This window comes from Salvelinus sp. IW2-2015, linkage group LG6.1, assembly GCF_002910315.2.
Source record: "Salvelinus sp. IW2-2015 linkage group LG6.1, ASM291031v2, whole genome shotgun sequence".
NCBI lineage: Eukaryota > Metazoa > Chordata > Actinopteri > Salmoniformes > Salmonidae > Salvelinus > Salvelinus sp. IW2-2015.
The window spans coordinates 13188086-13211422 of NC_036845.1; the positions used below are offsets into that span (position 1 = coordinate 13188086).

The window sequence follows — 23337 nt, forward strand, 5'->3', positions numbered from 1 at the left end:
GCCTCCTCCGTTGTATGAGTCGGTCAAAAGAGTAGTTTGTGCCTTTAAGCAGGTCGTCCATATCCTTTTTGGCTCTTTTGTGTAAATTTACAGTGTAGTCATCCAACACTGCTTTTATGCGGTTCTCAACATCTTTCCAACGCTCCTGCCATTTCTCACCATCTCATCCACCATAAATCCTTTCTGAGGCTGGCGTAACCATTGACAGCAATGATTCCCGCACAAAGAGCTTCTTAAGCCTGGCACAGTGCTCTTCTACCTCCTTTCTACTCCATTGTTCTGTGGAAACCAGCATGGGCTTACCTGAGATATTGTCCCCAGTAAGATCATTGTAGAGGGCGTCCAGGTTCAAGTCTGCGTCCGTGTTCTCATAATGGTGAGGAACTTCTCCATCTTCTTCTCTTTTGACTCAGGTTGGCTTTGACAAAGTCCTGGTACTTCTCATGCTGGCTGAGAATTTTAGCCTCACGGTCAAAGTTCTGCTTATTCATGGAGATATGCTCTAGCTCCACAGCGATTTGGTTGTTCTCAGCCTGGATGCCTTTCAGTTTTGGTTGACCATGCTGAACTGATTAGTCAGATAGCGGGCATCCTCACCTTCTGGGTTGCTGAAGATCGCACTGGATACTAAGAATACAGCCTCCAGGATGGGATGGAGCTGGCCCACAGTTGGCTGCCAGGATCGCAGAGGCCTGTCCATGATCTCCACCGCCTTCTCGATCTTGTCCTTGTTCTGCATGATCCATTCTGCCACACTGGTCATTTTGAGGGCTCTGTCACAGACTAACGTCCAACTAGGTCTTCAAAGGATCTGAAATATGTTAATGTCTGAAAGGAAAGAGAAGAAACATAAAAACCAAACACCTGCAGACACTAGGCCCTCCATGGAATGAGTTTGACACTCTGGTGTAGAATATTGTACCATCTAAACCCTGTGAAATACATTTTCCATAAACCAAAATAGTATGATTTTCAGCTGTTTGAAGCTGGTTTTCAAAACCGGAAGTAAAAGATGCAAAAAGGAAACTTCAGAATGTGAAGCATAGAAATAGCACACAAATAACAGATCTACCGCTTCTTAGACTTGCTTTCAATGGGAAAGATCTTTAACTCACATTTCTATGTGAATTTGGTCACCTAACTCCTAATTCACATATTGTAGCTTTAAGAATACATTAAATCATTGGAATTTGTAGAAGTGTTTTGTAGATTTTATATAACATTTAGTAGATTTTTATTTTATTTTTAGACAACTTAACATTTCACAGGACGTAACGTTGGCTGGGACTTAAAGCCCAACCTTCAACAATTTCACAAACATTAATGACATCATACTTTCTCATACCTACAGTGCTTTCAGAAGTATTCATCCCCCTGAACTCAAAATGGTATTTTATTTTCTCACCCATCTACACACAATACCCCATAATGACAAAGTTAATGACAGCTGAGCCTTTCTGGGTAAGTCTAAGAGCTTTGCCCATGTGGATTGTACATGTGGATTGCAACTCCAGTGTATATTTGGCCTTATGTTGGGTTATTGACCTGCTAAAAGGTGAATTTGTATCCCAGTGTCTGTTGGAAAGCAGACTGAACGTGGTTTTCCTCTAGGATTTAGCATGTGTGCTTATCTGTAACCCGTTTCTTTTAACCGAAAAAAACTTCCTAGTCCTTGCCGATGACAACCATACCTATAAGTGAGAGCCAACACAATGCTTAAAAATATGAGTGGTACTTTGTGATGTATTGTGTTGGATCTGCCCCAAATATGACACTTTGTATTCAGGGACAAAAACTTATTGCTTTGTCAATTATTTTGCAGTATTACAAGATGCATGTTTTGAATAGTTATATTCTGTACAGGCTTCCTTCTCTTTCCCTCTGTCAACTAGTTTAGTGTTGTTGTCACGATCGTCTATGGGTGAAAGAGTGGACCAAGGCGCAGCCTTTATTAGACGAAGACGAACACAATCTAAACACTTACAAACTAAACAAAACAACAACAACAACGTGAAGCTAACGACGTAAGTGCATACACAAGCATCAAACGTCATACAACATAGACAATTACCCACATTAACCTAATGCCTATGGTGCCTTAAATATGGCTCCTCAGTCCGGGCAGCACGGACTGAGGGGCAGCTCCGCGACTGAGGGGCAGCTCCGGACTGAGGGGCAGCTCCGGACTGAGGGGCAGCTCCGGACTGAGAGGCGGATCCTGCTGGATGACGGCTTGGCTGGTCCTGGCTGGCGATGACGGCTCTGGCTGGTCATGGCTGGATGACGGCTGCTGGCCTGGTCGTCATGGGCTGATGACGGCTCTGGCTGGTCATGGCTGGATGACGGCTCTGGGTTCTGGTCTGTGCGTTGATAGCCTGGGCGTGTCATGGCTGCATGACGGCTCGCGTGTCATGGCTGGATGACGGCTCTGGCTGGTCATGGCTGGATGACGGCTGGCTGGTCATGGCTGCGATGACGGCTCTGGCGGCTCTGGAGCTGGAGACGGCACTGGCCTGGTCATGGCTGGCTGAGGCACTGGCGGCTCCGTCTGGCGGACGGCTCTAGCGGCTCCTGTCTGCGGACGGGCTTTAGAGCGGATGAAGACGGCTCTGGCGGCTCGCTCAGGCGGGACGGCTGGCTTTGAAGGCTCGGGACAGACGGGCGGCTTTGAAGGCTCGCGGGACAGACGGCGGCTTTGAAGGCTCGGACAGACGGGGCTTGAGGCGCAGCGGCTTGAGGCTCCGACAGACGGGCGGCTTTGAAGGCTCAGGGACAGGACGGTTCCTTGGGCTCAGAGGTGGATGGCGCTGGGGCAGGACGGATTGGCTCAGATGGGCGCTGGGCAGACGGATGCCAGATGAGCGCTGGGCAGACTGATGGCTCAGATGCGCTGGGCAGACGATGGCTCAGATGGCGCTGGCAGACGGATGGCTCAGACGGGCTGGGCAGACGAGCAGTGCAGGCGGCGTTGGCGAGGATCGGGACTGCTGACCTGCTGAGCGCCACAGTAGGCTGGTGTGTGTGGTGCGAACTGGTGGTACGGACTGGAGACACGCACCTCAAGGCGTAGTGCGGGGAGCAGGAACAGGGCACAACTGAATTGCTCGAGCGCACTACTTAGGCCTTGGTGCGTCGAGGGTCGGGCGAACTGGTGGGTATGCTGGGCTGAGGCTACGCACCTCAGGCAGCGAGTGCGCGGGGAGAAGCGAACAGGTGGCGTAACAGGGCTCTGGAGGGCACGCTACATATGGAATGCTGGTGTCTGTAACGTGTAGGCCACGTGGTGTCGGTACCGGGGGCGTGGAGAGTACGGCACCATAGTGCTTAAGGCGTGGAGCGAGCAACAGGGCTCTGGAGACGCACAGGAAGCCTGATGCGTGGTGTAGGCACTGGTGGTACTGGGCTGGGGCGGGGAGGTGGCGCCGGAAATACCGGACCGTGCAGGCGTACTGCTTCCCTTGAGCACTGAGCATGCCCAACCTTACCTGGTTGTATGCTCCCTGTCGCCCGACCAGTGCGGGGAGGTGGAATAACCCGCACCGGGCTATGTAGGCGAACCGGGGACACCATGCGTAAGGCTGGTGCCATGTATGCCGGCCCGAGGAGACGCACTGGTGGCCAGATGCGTTGGGCCGGCTTCATGACATCCGGCTCAATACTCAATCTAGCCCGGCAGATACGAGGAGCTGGTATGTACCGCACCGGGCTATGCACACGTACAGGAGACACCATGCGCTCTACTGCGTAACACGGTGTCTGCCCGTACTCTCGCTCTCCACGGTAAGATCGGGAAGTTGGCGCAGGTCTCCTACCTGACTTCGCCACACTACCCTTTAGCCCCCCCCCCCCAAGAAATTTTTGGGCTTGACTCACAGGATTCCTACCGCGTCGTCGTGCTGCCTCCATTCGCCGGTATCCCTCTGCACATTGCTCCATCGAATCCCAGGCGGGCTCCGGTACTCTCCTTGGGTCGATCGCCCATCTGTCGATCTCCTCCCAGGTATTATAGCCCAGATCCTTCTCCTGCTTCCGTGCTAGCTCCTCAAAAYGYCGCCTCTCTGCTTTCGCTGCCTCCAGCTCAGCTTTGGGGCGGTTATATTCTCCTGGTACTTCGCGGTCCAGAATTTCCTCCCAATTCCTATAGTCCTGTGTTCGCTGTTGCTGCCTTGATTCACGCTGCTTGGTCCGATTATGGTGGGTAATTCTGTCACGRTCGTCTWKKGGTGAAAGAGTGGACCAAGGCGCAGCRTGAGAAAAATACATCTTCTTTTATTAGACGAAGATGAAACACAATCTAAACACTTACAAACTAAACAAAACAACCGTGAAGCTAACGACGTAAGTGCATACACCAGCATCAAACGTACAACATAGACAATTACCCACATTAACTTAATGCCTATGGCTGCCTTAAATATGGCTCCCAATCAGAGACAATGAATGACAGCTGTCTCTGATTGAGAACCCTTCAGGCAACCATAGACTTACCTAGACAACTACACTATACACTGCCCCATACACATACAACACCCCTAGACACTACAAAAACACATACATTCCCCATGTCACACCCTGACCTAACTAAAATAATAAAGAAAACAAAGATAACTAAGGCCAGGACGTGACAGTTGTGGAGTAACTACAATGTTGTTGATCCATCCTCAGTTGATCCATCCTCAGTTTATCCTATCACAGCCATTAAACTCTGTAACTGTTGTAAAGTCACCATTTGGCCACATGGTGAAATCCCTGAGTGGTTTGCTTTCATCTCTGGCATCTGAGTAAGGAAGGACGCCTGTATCTTTGTAGTGACTGGGTGTATTGATACACCATCCATAGTGTAATTAATAACCTCATCATGCTCAAAGGGATATTCATTGTTATAGTTTTTTGACACCACACTCCACAAAGCAAGCCCTGCAGGTTCTAGTTTTTTTGCTTAGCTTGATTATTGTCCAATCATATATGACCGACTGGCTCAAATCGGTCTTGTGTAGCAAAATGTGATATTGTATTTTTTACATTGGATAAAAGTAGAGACTCAGAACTACAAAATGGTATTTCATACACTACAGTTGAGAAACAATGGGAAAGTAATTTTGCTTTGAAAGTTGAAACTTGTAAACTCACTTTTGAGAAAATAGCCTTTGAAGTTTTGGTACTACTGATGGAGAGCCCTTCTTTGTCTACACCCATTCAGCATCTTTCACACCCTCTTAAGCTTTAGCCCCACCCATCTCTTTAAGGGTTGATCCGAATGTACTAACAACAGCAGTCAAGCACCCAAGCTAACTTGCTATCTACTTCCAGACATCTAAGTGAGAGAGAACAGCTCACTGAACATTACTCGCCCTAGCGGAGCTGGTTAAGCTGTTATGTTATCCAGAGCGTTGATGACTGCAAATGTGCTTTCAGATTGTCCAGTCATAAATTCAGAGCGTTTCGCTTTCAGAACGCACAGCGGACGCTCGGGCCGATGGTTTACTGACACCAGCCATATTCAACGGGTGTTGACCTTTCGTAAATTCATCAGTTATTCTGCGCTCTCTGGCACACTCCGATGAGAGTGCTCTGAAATCGGAGTAGATGGCCAGACTGAATTTACGAGCGCACCTGAAATGGTTACTTGCATAGTGGAGTCTTTTGTTAAGACATGTAGCTAGCTAAAAAAAATAGCTCTGAGATACAAATAATAAGGTCATACACGTAACGTTAGCTAGCGAGCAAGCCAGCTAACATTAGTTAGCTAGATAGGTAAACAATGAACCATAATCACAACTCATGACGTTACTAACCTGCATGAATCTGTAGGTAGCTAACCAACCAGGTTCATTGTTAGCTAGCTAACATTAGGCTATAGCTAGCCAAGTAAATGGCTCTTTCTGTCAAAATTATAAACATGTAATATCTGATAATGTAGCTAGCCAGACTATCTTACCCGTAACGTATACATCATTCATAGTTGGACGTGTCTCCTATCGGATGCCATGGTTGCCCTTAGCTTCCGGATTACATCTTCAAACTATCATACTTGAATTCCACTGATTTCAAAACTCAGTCCTCCAGAAAGTGGAGAGCAACACTTATGCAGTTTTAATACATTGTACAATTTAAAAAAAAATACATACTATCCAGCTCAAATAGACAGACACCTGCTATATGACAGACCAATCCAAACTCATCTCTCGGCATGTCCAGCCCACTSATTATCTCAGCCAAACATGGCTAGCAGGAAAGTTGCCTGCTTTTGCTTTGGCTAAACCAACAAGGCTCGTAATTTAACAATTTTATTTGTATTTACAAATGGCATACAAGTTTGTTATTAAGGCACATGAAAGTTCATATGTTCAAAAAACGCATTTTGATTWAAAAAAAGTTTACATAACTGTTTTCCTGTGAAGTAGTGAACCACGACATATGCCTAGTTTCCTGAAACGGGTCACATATTGTCAAGTGCTTCAATAAAGGACCTAGTTAAGCTGCACCTGGCCCAGAACAGAGCGGAACGTTTTGCTCTTCATTGTAATCTGAGGGCTAATATCAATACTATGCATGCCAGTCTCTCTTGGCTAAGAGTTGAGGAAAGACCGACTGCATCACTTCTTGTTTTTATAAGAAATAATGTGTTGAAAATTCCAAATAGTTTGCATAGTCAACATACACACAGCACTAACACACACACTTACCACAACAGACATGCAACCATGGGTCTTTCCACAGTCCCCAGGTTCAAAACAAATTAATGGAAACATGCAGTATTACACAGAGCCATGATTGCATGGCACTGCGTTCCATATCATGTAGCGCAAGTGAACAGCACATCGCCTCTTCCCCATGTGACCTATTTATTGTGTGTATGTACTGACATGTACACTACCGTTCAAAAGTTTGGGGTCACCTAGAAATGTACTGGTTTTTGAAAGAAAAGCAAAAAATGTTGTCCATTAAAATAACATCAAATTGATTAGAAATAGAGTGTAGACATTGTTGATGTTGTAAATGACTATTGTAGCTGGAAACGGCTGATTTTTAATGGAATATCTACATAGGCTTACAGAGGCCCATTATTAGCAACCATCACTCCTGTGTTCCAATATGACGTTGTGTTAGCTAATCCAAGTTTATCATTTTAAAAGGCTAAATGACCAGTAGAAAACCCCTTTTCAATCATGTTAGCACAGCTGAAACGGTTGTGCTGATTACTACTCCCTTCACGGAATAGCGCAAACTGGCCCTAACCAGAGTAGGAAAAGGAGTGGGAGTCCCTGGTGTACAACTGAGCAAGAGGACAAGTACATTAGAGTGTCTAGTTTGAGAAACCGATGCCTCACAAGTCAACTGGCAGCTTCATTAAATAGTACCCTCAAAACACCAGTCTCAACGTCAACAGTGAAGAGGCGACTCCGGGATGCTGGCCTTCTAGGCAGAGTTGCAAAGAAAAAGCCATATCTCAGACTGGCCAATAAAAAGAAGAGATTAAGTTGGGCAAAAGAACACAGACACAGGACAGATGAACTCTGCCTAGAAGGCCAGCATCCCAGAGTCGCCTCTTCACTGTTGACGTTGAGACTGGTGTTTTGTGGGTACTATTTAATGAAGCTGCCAGTTGAGGACTTGTGAGGCGTCTTTTAAGACTAGCTGTCGCTATTGTCATTGGCTAATGGGGATCTTAATAAAATAAAATGTAAAAATAAAATGTCTGCTTTTTTTTACCCATCTACCAATAGGTGCCCTTCTTTGCGAGGCATTGGTAAACTTGCCTGATCTTTGTAGTTTAATCTGTGGTTGAAATTCACTGCTAGATTGAAGGAYCTTACTAATAATTGTTGGGGTATAGAGGTAGTCATTAAAAAATCATGTTAAAACACTATTATTGCAGGCTGTGTCGCAGCCAGCCGCGACCGGGAGACCCATGAAGCGGYGCACAATTGGCCCAGCGTTGTCCGGGTTAGGGGAGGGTTTGGCCGGCCGGGTTGTCCTTGTCCCATCACACTCTAGTGACTCCTGTGGCGGGCTGTGCGCAATGCACGCTGACATGGTTGCCAGGTGTACGGTGTTTCCTCCGACACACTGCTGAGGCTGGCTTCCGGGTTAAGCGAGCATTGTGTCAAGAAGCAGTACGGCTTGGCGGGGTCGCGTTACGGAGGACGCACGGCTCTCGACCTTTGCCTCTACCGAGTCCATACGGGAGTTGCAGCAATGGGACAAGACTAACTACCAATTGGATATCACAACATTGGGGAGATGGGGTGAAAAAAATATAATAGTAATAAATTAATAAAAGTAAATATTGTTGCACACAGAGTGAGAACATGTAATGTATTATGTGACCTTTTTAGCAATGTTTTACTCTTTGACTTATTTAGGCTTGCCACAACAAAAGGGTTGAAAACTTATTGACAATTTTTTTTATTAATTTGTTAACATTTTGTGATGGAAAATGTTATCCTGTTAAGAGACAGCCTTGAAAATATTCAAGGGGGGGGGGGGGGGGACATGAGCCCCTCCATAGTGCTATCTGGCAAAACACCCAGAATATGTTCTATAAGTTAAAATAGGAGACAGTGCCAGACACATGCTGGAACCAACCCTATGCATTATGACTATGTAATGTGTCTGTAACCAGTATATATGAGATCTAACGGGACTACCCCAAAGGAGCTCACTTCAGACGGGTACTTTAGGCATCAAAGTTTGACTGACCACTCCAGCATATTGTTAATAAACAATGATTCATGAAGATTGACTTCGAGTGTCCCTGTGTAGAATTTCCACAACAATTTCTAAAAACATAATTCCTGTTTGACATTCTGGGGTACAGTGTGTAGGCCAGTGACACAAAATCTCAAATTAATTAATTTAAAAATCAGGCTGTAACACAACAAAATGTGGAAAAAGTCAAGGTGTGTGAATACCTTCCCACCGTATCAGGTATTTCTGGGTTGTTTAATACTTTCTGCCAAATGGCTTTAAATTGTGGTATTTTGTTTCTGTCTTTAGCCCACATGTTTTCAATAAGAATGCCTTTGATTCACCCAAGTAAAAGCTTTGGGTGTCGATTTGATACAATTCCAAGTCTGGAAGGTTAAAACCACCCTCGTACTTAGGGAGATGTAATGCATTTTTTTATTCTATGAGTTTTATTTGACAGTATAAAGTCTGATATGACTGAGTATACTTTTTAAGATTGTCTTCAGTGGAGTATGGTGAGCCATGCCTTTCTAAATAAGTTTATTCTACCTTTCAGATTTATGGGAATATTGCTGCATTTAATTAAATCTGCTTTCATGTTRTTGAGTAATGGGATAAAGTTATCTTTATATATTTGTTATTTGTTGTCACTTATGAAGCATTATTAAGTTATTGTTTGTGAGTTATTCTGTTTTCTCCTATTGCCATTATTTAAGTTATTTTCCACATTCATTTTAAATCCTTAGATTTTCTAGTATTCTAAAAATGTTTGTAACAAGTGGGGGCATTGAGTTTTCAATATTAGTCAGCTATATCAGGAGATCATCAGCAAATGAGTTTAGTTTATATTCATGTTTACCAATACTAATACCTGTTATGTTTAGGTCCTGTGTAATTCTTTCTGCAAGTGGTTAAATTGCCAGTGCCAACAGGAGTATGGAGAGAGGACATCCCTGTCTTCTGCCCCCTTATAAAGCAAATTCATCAGATAATGTATTTCTATTCTTAGTGATTATTTTTTTGTCTGCTGATAGTTGCTTCAGTGTTGTTGAGTCTAAGAGGCTTTAGGATCAGTCCAACTGTTGTTTAATTCTGATTTATATAGATTTTTATAGAAGCTTTTCAAATTGTCATTAATAGTGTTGTTGTTTCTAATGAAAGCATTTGTATCCTTATCTTTTAAAATTATAACTGGTTTGGTGTGTATTCGTTTTGTGAGAGCAGTGAGGTGTTTACCAGGTAAATTTGCCATGAAATAGTATGCTTTATTTAGTAGAATTCACTTGTTAGTCATCACAACATTTAACTGAAGGCATTCTAATTAAAAAATAATTAAAAAACGTACTGAGAAATTTTCCTGGTTTGGGATATGTGAAGTCTTCCCCTGTAAAACAAAAACAGTTGACTCTGAGAATCATAATTCAAAGGTAAGGAAAAAGGCTAGCCAAAAAGTATTTTTGTAACCTACAAGAGGTATTTTGTCTTTTTGGATCTTTCAATATCAGTTCCTCACTTTTTCATATAGGTCTCAGATGTACCCTATACTTCTCAAACAAGATCAGTTCATCAAAGAATAGAAAATCTGGGTAAACAAAACTTGACACCCTTGATGGTAATTCAAACTGCCCAGATAGTTAAACAAGATAGAGCACGATAAAGAAAAGAGGAAGAAACTCACCTCTGATAGTTCAATAAAGTATACAGGGGGTGCAGTCCAGTTAACCAACTGTGCCTCTGAACACCAGCCTCCTAGTGTTGGGATGTATATGTAGTCTCTCTCTCTCTCTCTCTCTCTTTCTCTCTCTCTGTCTCTCTCTCATGACTCCCCATTTGGAACTCCTCTATCCCCTCCGAGCATTCCAACAGGAACCCATTCAGAGGGATGAGGGGCAGGCACTGAGACAGATAACATCCTATAAACACCGCCCATGCAAGGACACCACACTGCCATTCCCACAGGGTCTGGAGTGTTGTGTGTGTGTGTGTGTGTGTGTGTGCGCGTGTGCATGCCTGCAAGAGAGCAAGAACAGGGAAAGTCAAGCAGCCCTTTACCACAAACACAGTACATTCGGAAAGTATAAAGACCCCTTGACTTTTTCCACATTTTGTTACGTTACAGCCTTATTCTAAAATGGATTAAATAGTTTTTCCCCCTCATCAATCTACGCACAATACCCCATAATGACAAAGCAAAAACTTTTTTTAGAAATGTTTGCATATTAGTAATACATTTTTATTTATTTTTTAATATCACATTTACATAAGAATTCAGACCCTTTACTCAGTACTTTGTTGAAGCACCTTTGGCAGTGATTACAGACTTGAGTCTTCTTGGGTATGACGCTACAAGCTTGGCACAACTGTATTTGGGGAGTTTCTCCCATTCTTCTCTGCAGATCCTCTCAAGCTTAGATGGGGAGCGTTGTTGCACAGCCATTTTCAGGTCTCTCCAGAGATGTTAGATCGGGTTCAAGTCCGGGCTCCGTCTGTGCCACTCAACGACATTCAGAGACTTGTCCCAAAGCCAATTCTGTGTTGTCTTGGCTGTGTGCCTAGGGTCATTGTCCTGTTGGACCTTCACCCCAGTATGAAGTCCTGAGCCCTCTGGAGCAGGTTTTCATCAAGGATCTCTCTGTACTTTGCTCCGTTAACCTTTCCCTCGATCCCGACTAGTCTCCCAGTCCCTGCTGCTGAAAAACATCCCCACAGCATGATGCTTCCACCACCATGCTTCACCGTAGGGATGGTGCCAGGTTTCCTTAATCTTAGTAAATGGGTGGAATAAACATTGTTTCTCTCATTACTTTATGTACATAGGGCCCAATTCCAAAGTAGAAAATTATGCCTTTCTTGTGCACACATTTCCTATGCACTTCTCAATAGTTGGTATTCAGAATTACCTTAAGAAGGTGCATAACGGGCTTTGCAGGCAATGTTCCCTTGAGCGCTCTGAATAAATGTAATTCAACCACTGAAAAACACTCCCACTTGCTGGCCAACAGATTTTCATTAAACAGGATTTTCATTAAACAGGGATTTTAGAACATTTATCTTTTAAGCCATCCCTTTAAATACAGTATATCTTTAATCATGATTTTGTTGACAGACTAGAATACATTGAGAGAACGGGTTCAGAAAATTGGAATTAATGAAAGAAAGACGAAATATATTCATATTAATCTCAGTTTCAACTCAACACAACACAAACTGGTTTAGATGCTTTTATGCTTCGAATATATTGATGAATCAAAAATACAGTGGTTTGATTCATTCTGAAAATTGCCATATTCAGTTCTTTAACCCATGGTAATGTTGGAAGATTAGTGTACATATAATTATAATAGGGAGAATAGTGTACAATAGTAGGCTATATCCTCCTCTATTTCCTGCAATAACCATGGAACTCTGGGATGACACATCCAAATATGGCGCCATGCTTCGAGTTCAAACTGCTATGGCTTGATCTGCGCTCTCCATAACGATTTAATTAGCCTACAATTAGCCTATATTATCAACTGTTACTAATGATCCCCAGCAACAACCACATGGCCGTGACAGCATTTACAGGGGAAGCAAATGAAGGTAAGCAAAGCAACGCAATTAAATGGAATGATAATGTAGGCTATACCAACTAAAGGGAACTAACAGTAAGTTAACAGTTGAATATGTGTTGTTATTAGGCCTACTGACTGATAATGATAATGGCTAATATTTAACATGATAAAAATAGGAAACATAGAATGTTGCGGTAGCCTATAATTAATACATTTGAGAATGCCCATCCTTGCAAGTTAAACGGCTGTACAAATGAACTTCTGCATAATGGCACAGCAATTCATAAACTTTACTTTGGGGAAAGTTGATATGTTGACATGCCTCCGTTTGCTGCCATATGCAGTAGCGGTGCGTGGGTAAAATCACTGGGGAAGACAATACAGTCACACAGTACTCACTATTATTTTTTGTTGTCCTCGGATACCTGGCTAGAATTCTTGCGCGCTAGCCTAACTTCCATTCTTGGGCAACGTTAGCTAGTTAACATTAGCCTTCTACATCTAGCTACATATTTAATGTCCATCCTCTCAGGCCAGGGGCACAACAATGTATTAATTAATGGTTGGATCAGAATCACCGTTACAATTATTGGCCAGTACGGAGAATTAAGTAAAACCAGAAGTCCAAATCCATATCTCCAGCCATGGCTAATTTAGGAAAGGCCCAATTTTAGCTAGGTAGCTATCTAGCCACCAGAGGACAAAAACACATCAAGATGAAACAATTCAAGTTTTTCAGTCAATGACGTATGCTTTCAATGGGATTTAATAGGAGGGATGCCAAAATCCAAGCTGGCTTCCTTTGTCACTTTTTTGGGGTGCACCAGGACCATTCACAGTTGAGCTCGCTCAGTTTAGCCCCATGATGATTGGCAAATTTTGTATACTTTTTTTTTTATTATGGGAGGCCAAAAGCGAGGCTTCCCCCTACGGACGGAAACAATGTCATACTCATTTGGACCAGACAGCATCAGATAGATAGCCTACAAGTAAAGAGACAGAGGGGTGCTATTTTGCTTGCTCGGATGCTTTCTCCTGTGACAGACATTCAGCCTCTTGCAAATTGAAGGTAAGTTATTATTAAACATAAAGAGACAAATGAAATTTTCTATTTTTATATATTTTTATATTACTTATTTGGGGAAGCCTTGGCATCCATGAATACATGCCACTGGCCATATTACTGGTTTCATATTTGTCTCTTGTCACACCCTGATCTGTTTCACCTGTCTTTGTGCTTGTTTTCACCCCCTCCAGGTGTCACCCATCTTCCTCATTATCCACAGTGTATTTATACCTGTGTTCTCTGTTTGTCTGTTGCCAGGTCGTCTTGTCAGGTCTTACCAGCGTGTTTTCCCGTCTCCCTGCTTTCTCAAGTTCTGTTTCCTAGTTTCCCCAGTTCTGACCATTCTGCCTGCCCTGACCCCGAGACTGCCTGCTGTTTGTACCTGCTTGACTCTGACCTGGTTTACGGACCTCTGCCTGCCTTTGACCTGTCTTTTGCCTAACCCCTGTTTGGGTCAATAAACATCTGTGACTCTAGCTGTCTGCATCTGGGTCTTATCCTGAGTTTTGATAGTATGAACTGACCATGACTGACCCAGCAGAGCCAGCAGCTCCATAATGCTGTCTCCTGCAAGGAGCCACCAATGGAAGACACAAGGAGTTACAATGTCTTATGGAGGGACTCCATACCCTGGCAGAACGCAATGACCTGGCATTCGATACAGTGCTGGAGCAATGTCTTCTTTTTGATGATCCTTGTACGCCGGTTTAGTCAATATAATTAAACACTCAACAGAATTAGAGCGTGATCGATAAATCGGTTGACCGACATCAACAACCGATATTAGCCTTCCACAGAAATATTGTATTGGTCTTTATTCCAACAATAATAATAATACTATATTATATATACCACCAAGAAAGCAAAATGGAACAATTTCAAAGATTTTACTGAGATGCAGTTCATATGAGGAAATCTTCAATTGAAATAAATTCATGAGGCCCTAATCTATGGGTTTCACATGACTGGGAATACAGATATACATCTGTTGGTCACAGATACCTTAAAAAAAGGTAGGGGTGTGGATCAGAAAACCAGTCAGTATGTGGTGTGACCACCATTTGCCTAATGCAGAGCGACACATCTCCATTGTATAGAGTTAATCAGGCTGCTGATTGTGGCCTGTGAAACTTTGTTCCACTCCTATTCAATGGCTGTGCAATGTTGCAGGAACGATATTGKCAGGAACTGGAAAACACTTTCATACACGTAGATCAAGAGCATCCCAAACATGCTCAATGGGTGACAAGTCTGGTGGGTATGCAGGCCATGGAAGAACTAGGACATTTTCAGCTTCAAAGAATTGTGTACAGATCCTTGCGACATGAGGCCGTGCATTATCATGTTAAAACATGAGGTGATGGTGTCGGATGAATGGCACGACCAAAATGCAATTATGTTCATTGTCCAATGCTTATGTCTGCCCAATACATAACCCCACCGCCACCATGGGGCACTCTGTTCACAGTGTTGACATCAGCAAACCGCTCGCCCACACGACACCATATATGTGGTATGTGAGGCCTGCTGGACGTACTGCCAAATTCTCAAAAATGACATTGGAGGTGACTTATGGTAGAGAAATTAACATTCAATTATCTTGCAACACGTCTGGTGTATATTCCTGCAGTCAGCATGCCAATTGCACACTCCCTCAAAACTTTTGTGACAAAACTGCACATTTTAGAGTGGTCTTTTATTGTCCCCAGCACAAGGTGCACCTGTGTAATGATCATGTTGTTTATTCAGCTTCTTGATATGCCACACCTGTCAGGTGGATGGATTATCTTGGTTAAAGAGAATGCTCACTAACCAGATGTAAACAAATTTGTGCAACAATTTAAAGGAAATAAACACATTTCTGGGATTATTTTATTCAACTCATGAATAAAGTGACCAAGTGACCAACACTTTACATATTGTGTTTATATTTGTCCAGCATTGTTAGGCTCTATATTGCCAGCAAGGTAGTTAGCCTAGCAGCTAGCTAGCTAGCTAGCAGGCAATCTGTGCTACATAAACTCAGAAAAAAAAAAAACTTCCCTTTTTCAGGTCCCTGTCTTTCAAAGATAATTCGTAAAAATCCAAATAACTTCACAGATCTTCATTGTAAAGGGTTTAAACACTGTTTCCCATGCTTATTCAATGAACCATAAGCAATTAATGAACATGCACCTGTGGAACGGTCGGTAAGACACTAACAGCTTACAGACGGTAGGCAATTAAGGTCACAGTTATGAAAAGTTAGGACACTAAAGAGGCCTTTCTACTGACTCTGAAAAACACCAAACGAAAGATGCCCAGGGTCCCTGCTCATCTGCATGAACATGCCTTAGGCATGCTGCAAGGAGGCATGAGGACTGCAGATGTGGCCATACTGTGAGACGCCTAAGACAGTGCTACAGGGAGACAGGACGGACAGCTGATCGTCCTCGCAGTGGAAGAGCACGTGTAACAACACCTGCACAGGATCGGTACATCCGAACATCACACCTGCGGGACAGGTACAGGATGTCAACAACAACTGCCCAAGATACACCAGGAATGCACAATCCCTCCATCAGTGCTCAGACTGTCCGCAATAGGCTGAGAGAGGCTGGACTGAGGGCTTGTAGGCCTGTTGTAAGGCAGGTCCTCACCAGACATCACCGGCAACAACGTCGCCTATGGGCACAAACCCACCGTCGCTGGACCAGACAGGACTGTCAAAAAGTGCTCTTCACTGACGAGTCATGATTTTGTCTCACCAGGGGTGATGGTCGGATTTGCGTTTATCGTCGAAGGAATGAGCGTTACACCTGTTGAGGTTTGTTTCCTTGTTCCTTGTCAATCATTGGCTCGTCTGTGAAATTAGCATTATTACAATATCTTTAATTAAATCATTCAAAAACCTYGAWTAATGCAATTGCAGACAGAAGTTGACAACAGGAACATAACACATGTTTCCGAGTAAGTTCTGCATCAAAGAAAAGGTTCCATGTTATTTTATTAAACCCAAAGTCCAGCCCTAGTGATGTCACTACCTACGTCATTATCTTTTACTTATGAGACCAAAACCATGCCTACTCTACACTAAAACTCTCGTTTCTATAGCTATCTAAAAGCTTAGCAGTAAATGTCCAAGTTGATTTATAGTGAAATGTCTGACTAAGCTCTTATCTCTTACACTCCCCTACAGAGTTCTGTCTTCACAGTCATACATTTCTCAGAGGGGTCTCTTTATGAGAGCAAAGAGACCAGAAAACAACTGTGGAACTATACTAAACCTCTATAATGAATACATATTGTTAATCTGTAGTCTAGGACCCTATTTATGTAAGGAGGGTGGGGTCATATAACCCCTCCCCTTCTATTAATACAACATAAGCATAATAAATTATTATAATATATCAAACATTTGGTACAGCCACTATCATGACCCCGAGGTGAACCTCTAACACACCGAGGCCTGTACTCTGGAGCGGGAACGATTTGGAGGTGGAGGGTCACTCATGGTCTGGGGCGGTGTGTCACAGCATCATCGGACTGAGCTTGTTGTCATTGCAGGCAATCTCAATGCTGTGCGTTACAGGGAAGACATCCTCCTTCCTCATGTGGTACCCTTCCTGCTGGCTCATCCTGACACTCCAGCATGACAATGCCATCAGCCATACTGCTCAATCTGTGCGTGATTTCCTGCAAGACAGAAATGTCAGTGTTCTGCCATGGCCAGCGAAGAGCCCGGATCTCAATCCCATTGAGGGCGTCTGGGACCTGTTGGATTGGAGGGTGAGGGCTAGTGCAATTCCCCACAGAAATGTCCGGGAAGTTGCAAGTGCCTTGGTGGAAGAGTGGGGTAACATCTCACAGCAAGAACTGGCAAATCTGGTGCAGTCCATGAGGAGGAGATGCACTGCAGTACTTAATGCAGCTGGTGGCCACACCAGATACTGACTGTTACTTTTGATTTTGACCACCCCCTTTGTTCAGGGACACATTATTCCATTTCTGTTAGTCACATGTCTGTGGAACTTGTTCAGTTTATGTCTTAGTTGTTGAATCTCGTTATGTTCATACAACTATTTACACATGTTAATTTTGCTGAAAATAAACGCAGTTGACAGTGAGAGGATGTTTTTAGTTGTTGCTGAGCTTATGTGCAAACACTGGAATGGTGCTGAAGTCAACACTGACTCATCCTTCATAGAAAAATAACACTGTTACTGTCTGGACCTATTATGTTAGTGTGCTTATTTAGTTACTTGGTGCAAAACTATCATTTAGGCCATGTGCTTCATTAATGATGAGATAAGATTGTTAGCTAGCTAGCTAAATTAGAATGTCTGACTAAAACCAGAGCAGGAAGCATTTTCCTGCTTTAATGTTTTTAGTCATCAGCACTTACCATTTGCAGTTGAAATATATAGCCAATATATTTAGCATTGAATAACAGTGTAATTTACCTTATGATTTCAGTAAGAAAACATTTTCGTAAGAAACAGCTAGTTTGTGCTTGTCATAACAACAGTACATTATGTGATAACAAGCCAGAGATAGAGAAAAGAGGAGATAGGAATCCCATTTGGGCAATAAATGGAGGAACATATGTGCACGCAACTTAGAAAGATAATACAATAATTTACTAAAAGACAAAGACCAAACAAAGAAAAAGGGGATTTGACAAAGAAATTGAAATGTAGTTATAGGTCAAAACTGTTTGCTGTTTATATCAAATCAAACCATCCTTTATTCCACATGACCACAGGGTATTGTCGTGTTACTTGGAATGAGGGATGGTTATACAAACAAAAAGTTATTTTTATGAGGACTTTGCACCCGTCATCCCGGATTTGAGCAATTCCCATTGGAAAACAGATGTGGGTTAGAACGACAGTTCTCTAGAAATAAGGTTGAGCCAAAGAAATAAAACTGCTTCTTAGGTATTGTGGTCTAYATGAGATGTGAGATACAGCCGGAGGCTCCTAGGTTGGTTCACAGCCAGATACTAGGTGCATCAACATCATATGTCTGTATCATCAACATATGTGAGTGCTAATATGAGCATAAACTGTGATATCACAATATAATATCACTTCATGGCATGGTATACTGAGAGCTGCTTCGTTTTTAGGTCACTTCTGCCACACTCTAAGAAAAATAATATGTATYTTTTGCATATCCCACACCCCTGAGACACCCTCAGAGTATATTTCTATGCATGTATATTTCCTTCAGTAAAAGGTTATCAAAAAACGGTTGTGTCTTAACATTTTAAAGGTCAGAAATATGAAATCTGGTCAATAGCATTAAGGAAGTCTCCTTTTTCCTCAATTCTATTGACCATACTTGATCTTTCTGAACTTGGTCTCTAGCTACAGTGCTTTCAGAAAGTATTCAACCCCTTAACTTTTTCCACATTTTGATGTGTTACAGCCTGAATTGAAATGGACTCAATTTAGATTGTGTCACTGGTCTATACACAATACCTTCTTAGATTTGTTTTATTAATACACATTTTCAAGCTAAAATGATATTGAGTCAATACGCATCCATTCCCATTGTTATGGCAAGCCTAAATGATGTGGCTTGCCTAACTTTAGTTAGACGGGCCTGGACATGCACTGGCTTAAGCAGGGGGACACGTCTGGCACTGCAGGATTTGAGTCCCTGGCGGCGTAGTGTGTTACTGATGGTAGGCTTTGTTACTTTGGTCCCAGCTCTCTGCAGGTCATTCACTAGGTCCCCCCGTGTGGTTCTGGGATTTTTGCTCACTGTTCTTGTGATCATTTTGACCCCACGGGGTGAGATCTTGCGTGGAGCCCCAGATCGAGGGAGATTATCAGTGGTCTTGTATGTCTTCCATTCCTAAAATTGCTCCCACAGTTGATTTCTTCAAACCAAGCTGCTTACCTATTGCAGATTCAGTCTTCCCAGCCTGGTGCAGGTCTACAATTTTGTTTCTGGTGTTCCTGACAGCTCTTTGGTCTTGGCCATAGTGGAGTTTGGAGTGTGACTGTTTGAGTTGTGGACAGGTGTCTTTTATACTGATAACAAGTTCAAACAGGTGCCATTAATACAGGTAAACGAGTGGAGGACAGAGGAGCCTCTTTAAGAAGAAGTACAGGTCTGTGAGAGCCAAAATCTTGCTTGTTTGTAGATGACCAAATACTTATTTTCCACCATAATTTGCAAATAAATTCATTACAAATCTTACAATGTGATTTTCTGGATTTTCTTTCTCATTTTGTCTGTCATAGTTGAAGTGTACCTATGATGAAAATTACAGGCCTCTCTCATCTTTTTAAGTGGGAGAACTTGCACAATTGGTGGCTGACTAAATACTTTTTTGCCCCACTGTAGTTGATCTTTGATTTTGAACATAGCAACAACTGTATGAACATAATACAATAAGACAATATAAGAGAACTAATTCATTGTCATAATGAAATAATTGATATGAAAGAAAATGTGCCTGATTTATATGAAAGCTCAAAACTAAACATTATTTTTTAAATTCACCAAAGCTACATTAAAACAGATCGTTGATTGTTAACATTTCAAAAAATGTACAAAACAGACCTGTGTTTGCGTCAGCCAAATAAGGCTTTCCTTTGTGAATTCTATATTGAAATCACTTCCTGAATTGAGTGAATCTGAATTGACCCCAACAAGCAGATGCAGGGGTCCTTCAATTAGAASAATAAAACCTAATTTAATTCTCAAAGGAAGATGCAATAATATATGAGTTCAGTATGTGAGAATACTTCTTAAGAGAGTGTTCCTGCAATTTAATCTGACCATATTAATGCTCTACTCTCACAGATCCAACGGTTCTGCATGTCACACGATTCAGCTTTCCAATTAGCCAATGGTGCATTCTTTGGGATAGTTAACACGCAATCACCCCCAGTTTGACTGTTCCAAAACCTGTGAAAAGAGAACACCACCATTAATGAAAATAAATTACTGAGTCAAATAATGATTTAACAATGCTTCTTTGTTGTGTTTACACTGAATAAAATGTCCTTACCCAGCAGTCAGATTCTGATGACTTCCATTAACCCAGAGCCATTTGCCGACTTCAGCTTTGTCAGTCAAACCGATTCAATACCCATGATAGTCATCATAGTATTTTTTAGTGTGGTTATGAATGAATTCCTTAATGAGAAGTGAGTGAAACCACTTAGGGAAAAGGTACATTTTATAGTAATCCACATTTTCGGGAGGCAGTGTGTAAATGTTGGATCTAATGGATGTAATCAGGTCCAAAAGAGAAAATAACAAAGAGCACAACAGGAAGTAGCATTTTAATGGGCTACTGTGTTTAATGAGTTTGCCAGATCAGAGGCAGTAAGGATGACCATCCTTTTGTCTTTTAGTTATGACTGCTTTACCATGAGCTCATAGCTATCACACATTTTAATCTAGTTCCTATTTCACTTTTCATTAATTTTCATTGTTTGATTGACTTAAAGGTTGAGTGAATCTGTCCCTCTAAACCAGTGGTGGAAAAAGTACCCAATTGTCACGTTATACTTGAGTAAAAGTGAAGATACCTTAATAATAGAAAATTACTCAAGTAAAAGTAAAAGTCACCCAGTAAAATTGTACTTGACTAAAAGTCTAAAAGTATATGGTTTTAAATATACTTAAGTATCAAAAGTACATGGAATTGCTAAAATGTACTTAAGTATCAAAAGCAAAAGTATGAATCATTTAAAATTCCTTATATTAAACAAACCAGAATTTTTGCACAATCCAACACTCAGACATAATTTACAAACGAAGCATGTGTGTTTAATGAGTTTGCCAGATCAGAGGCAGTAAGGATGACCATGGATGTTCTCTTGATAAGTGTGTGAGAATTGGACTATTTTCCTGTCAAAATGTAACAAGTACTTGGGTGTCAGGGAAAACATATGGAGTAAAAACTATATTATTTTCTTTAGGAATGTAGTGAAGTAAAAGTAAAATTCGACCATGAAGGCCTGATTCACGCAGCCTCCTCTGAACAGTTGATGTTGAGATGTGTCTGTTACTTGAAGTCTGTGGAGCATTTATTTGGGCTGCAATCTGAGGTGCAGTTAACTCTAATGAACTTATCCTCTGCAGAAGAGGTAACTCTGGGTCTTCCTTTCCTGTGGCGGTCCTCATGAGAGCCAGTTTCATCATAGCGCTTGATGGTTTTTGCGACTGCATTTGAAGAACAGTAAAAATGTCTTGAAATTTTCCGCATTGACTGACTTTAATGTCTTGAAGTAATGATGGAGTGTCGTTTCTATTTGCTTATTTGAGCTGTTCTTGCCATAATATGGACTTGGTATTTTACCAAATAGGGCTATCTTCTGTATACCACTCATTCCTTGTCACAACACAACTGATTGGCTCAAACGCATTAAGAAGCAAAGAAATTCCACAAATTAACTTTTAACAAGGCACATCTGTTAATTGAAATTCATTCCAGTTGACTACCTCATGAAGCTGGATCAAAAAATGCCAAGAGTGTGCAAAGCTGTCATCAAGGCAAAGGTTGGCTACTTTGAAGAATCTCAAAGTAGCCAAATCTCAAACAGTTTTTTGTTTACTACATGATTCCGTATATGATATTTCATATTTTTGATGTCTTTACTATTAGTCTACAACGTAGAAAATAGTACAAATAAAGAAAAACCCTTGAATGAGTAGGTGTGTCCAAACATTTGACTGGTAATTGTAGGCCGATAGTTTTTTTTACATTTTCCGGGTCAAGGTTTGGCTTTTTGAAGAGAGGCATTATTACTTCCACTTTTAATGAGTTTGGTACACATCCGGTGGATAGGGAACCATTTATTATGTTCAACATAGGAGGGCCAAGCACAGGAAGTAGCTCTTTCAGTAGTTTAGTTGGAATAGGGTCCAGTATGCAGCTTGACGGTTTAGAGCCCATTACTATTTTCATGAATGTGTCAAGAGATACAGGATTAAAAAACTTTAGTGTCTCCACTGATCCTAGGTCCTGGCAGTTCTGAGCAGACTCAGAACAACTGAGCTTTGGAGATATATGCAGATTCAAATTGGAGTCTGTAATTTGCTTTCTAATGATCACAATCTTTTCATCGAAGAAGTTCATGAATTTATCACTGCTGAAGTGAAAGCTATCCTCTCCTGTTGAATGCTGCTTTTTAGTTAGCTTTGCCACAGTTTCAAAAATAAATGTTGGTTTGTTCTTATTCTCCTCAATTAGGTTGGAAAAATAAGATGATCGAGCAGAAGTGAGGGCTCTTCGATATTGCACGGTACTGTCTTTCCAAGCTCGTCGGAAGACTTTCAGTTTGGTGGAGCGCCATTTCCGATCCAATTTTCCGGAAGCTTGCTTCAAGGCTCGGGTATTTTTTGTAAAGCAGGGAGTACATTTCTTGTGACAAATGTTTTTAGGGGTGCGACTGCATCTAGGGTATTACGTAAGGTTAAATTAAGATCCTCGTTTAGGTGGTTAACTGATTTTTGTACTCAACAAAAGGGTAGGTGGAGGGAGTCTGGAAGGGCATCTAGGAATCTTTGGGTTGTTCGAGAATTTATAGCACGGCTTTTGATGATCCTTGGTTGGGGTCTGAGCAGATTATTTGTTTGCGATTGCAAACATAATAAAAGGGTGGTCTGATAGTCCAGGATTATGAGGAAAAACATTTAAATCCACAATATTTATTCCACGGGACAAAACTAGATCCAGGGTATGACTGTGTTAATGAGTCGGTCCGGAGACATGTTGGACAAAACCCACTGAGTCGATGATGGCTCCGAAAGTCACCAAAATGTGAATATTATCTGCCATGACTACAAGGTCCGATAGGAATTCAGGGAACTCAGTGATGAATGCTGTATACTGCCCAGGAGGTGTCACATTCTGACCTTAGTTCCTTTTTTATGTCTTTATTTTAGTTTGGTCAGGGCGTGAGTTGGGGTGGGCATTCTATATTGTGTTTCTATGTTTTGTTCTGTAGGTAATTTTCTATGTGTTTGGCCTAGTATGGTTCTCAATCAGAGGCAGGTGTCAGTCGTTGTCTCTGA

The 23337-nt window shown here is 42.0% G+C and overlaps 1 protein-coding gene and 1 pseudogene across 2 annotated transcripts in view; both read right to left on the reverse strand.

The window, feature by feature from the left end:
- LOC139027819 (protein rapunzel-like) overlaps positions 1 to 807 on the reverse strand; it is a 7401-nt pseudogene extending 6594 nt beyond the window's left edge.
- Positions 1 to 10486, reverse strand: part of LOC111965122 (protein rapunzel-like) — a 19637-nt gene extending 9151 nt beyond the window's left edge. Inside the window, exons 1-2 of one of the 2 annotated variants that reach the window (XM_023989126.2) lie at positions 10370 to 10486; positions 10037 to 10075 (exon numbers count right to left, since the gene is read on the reverse strand). The gene's annotated coding sequence lies outside the window, so the exon portion shown is untranslated. The remainder of the gene's footprint in view (positions 1 to 10036; positions 10076 to 10369) is intronic. The other variant, XM_023989127.2, reaches the window with a different exon arrangement.
- Positions 10487 to 23337: the final 12851 nt, after the last annotated feature.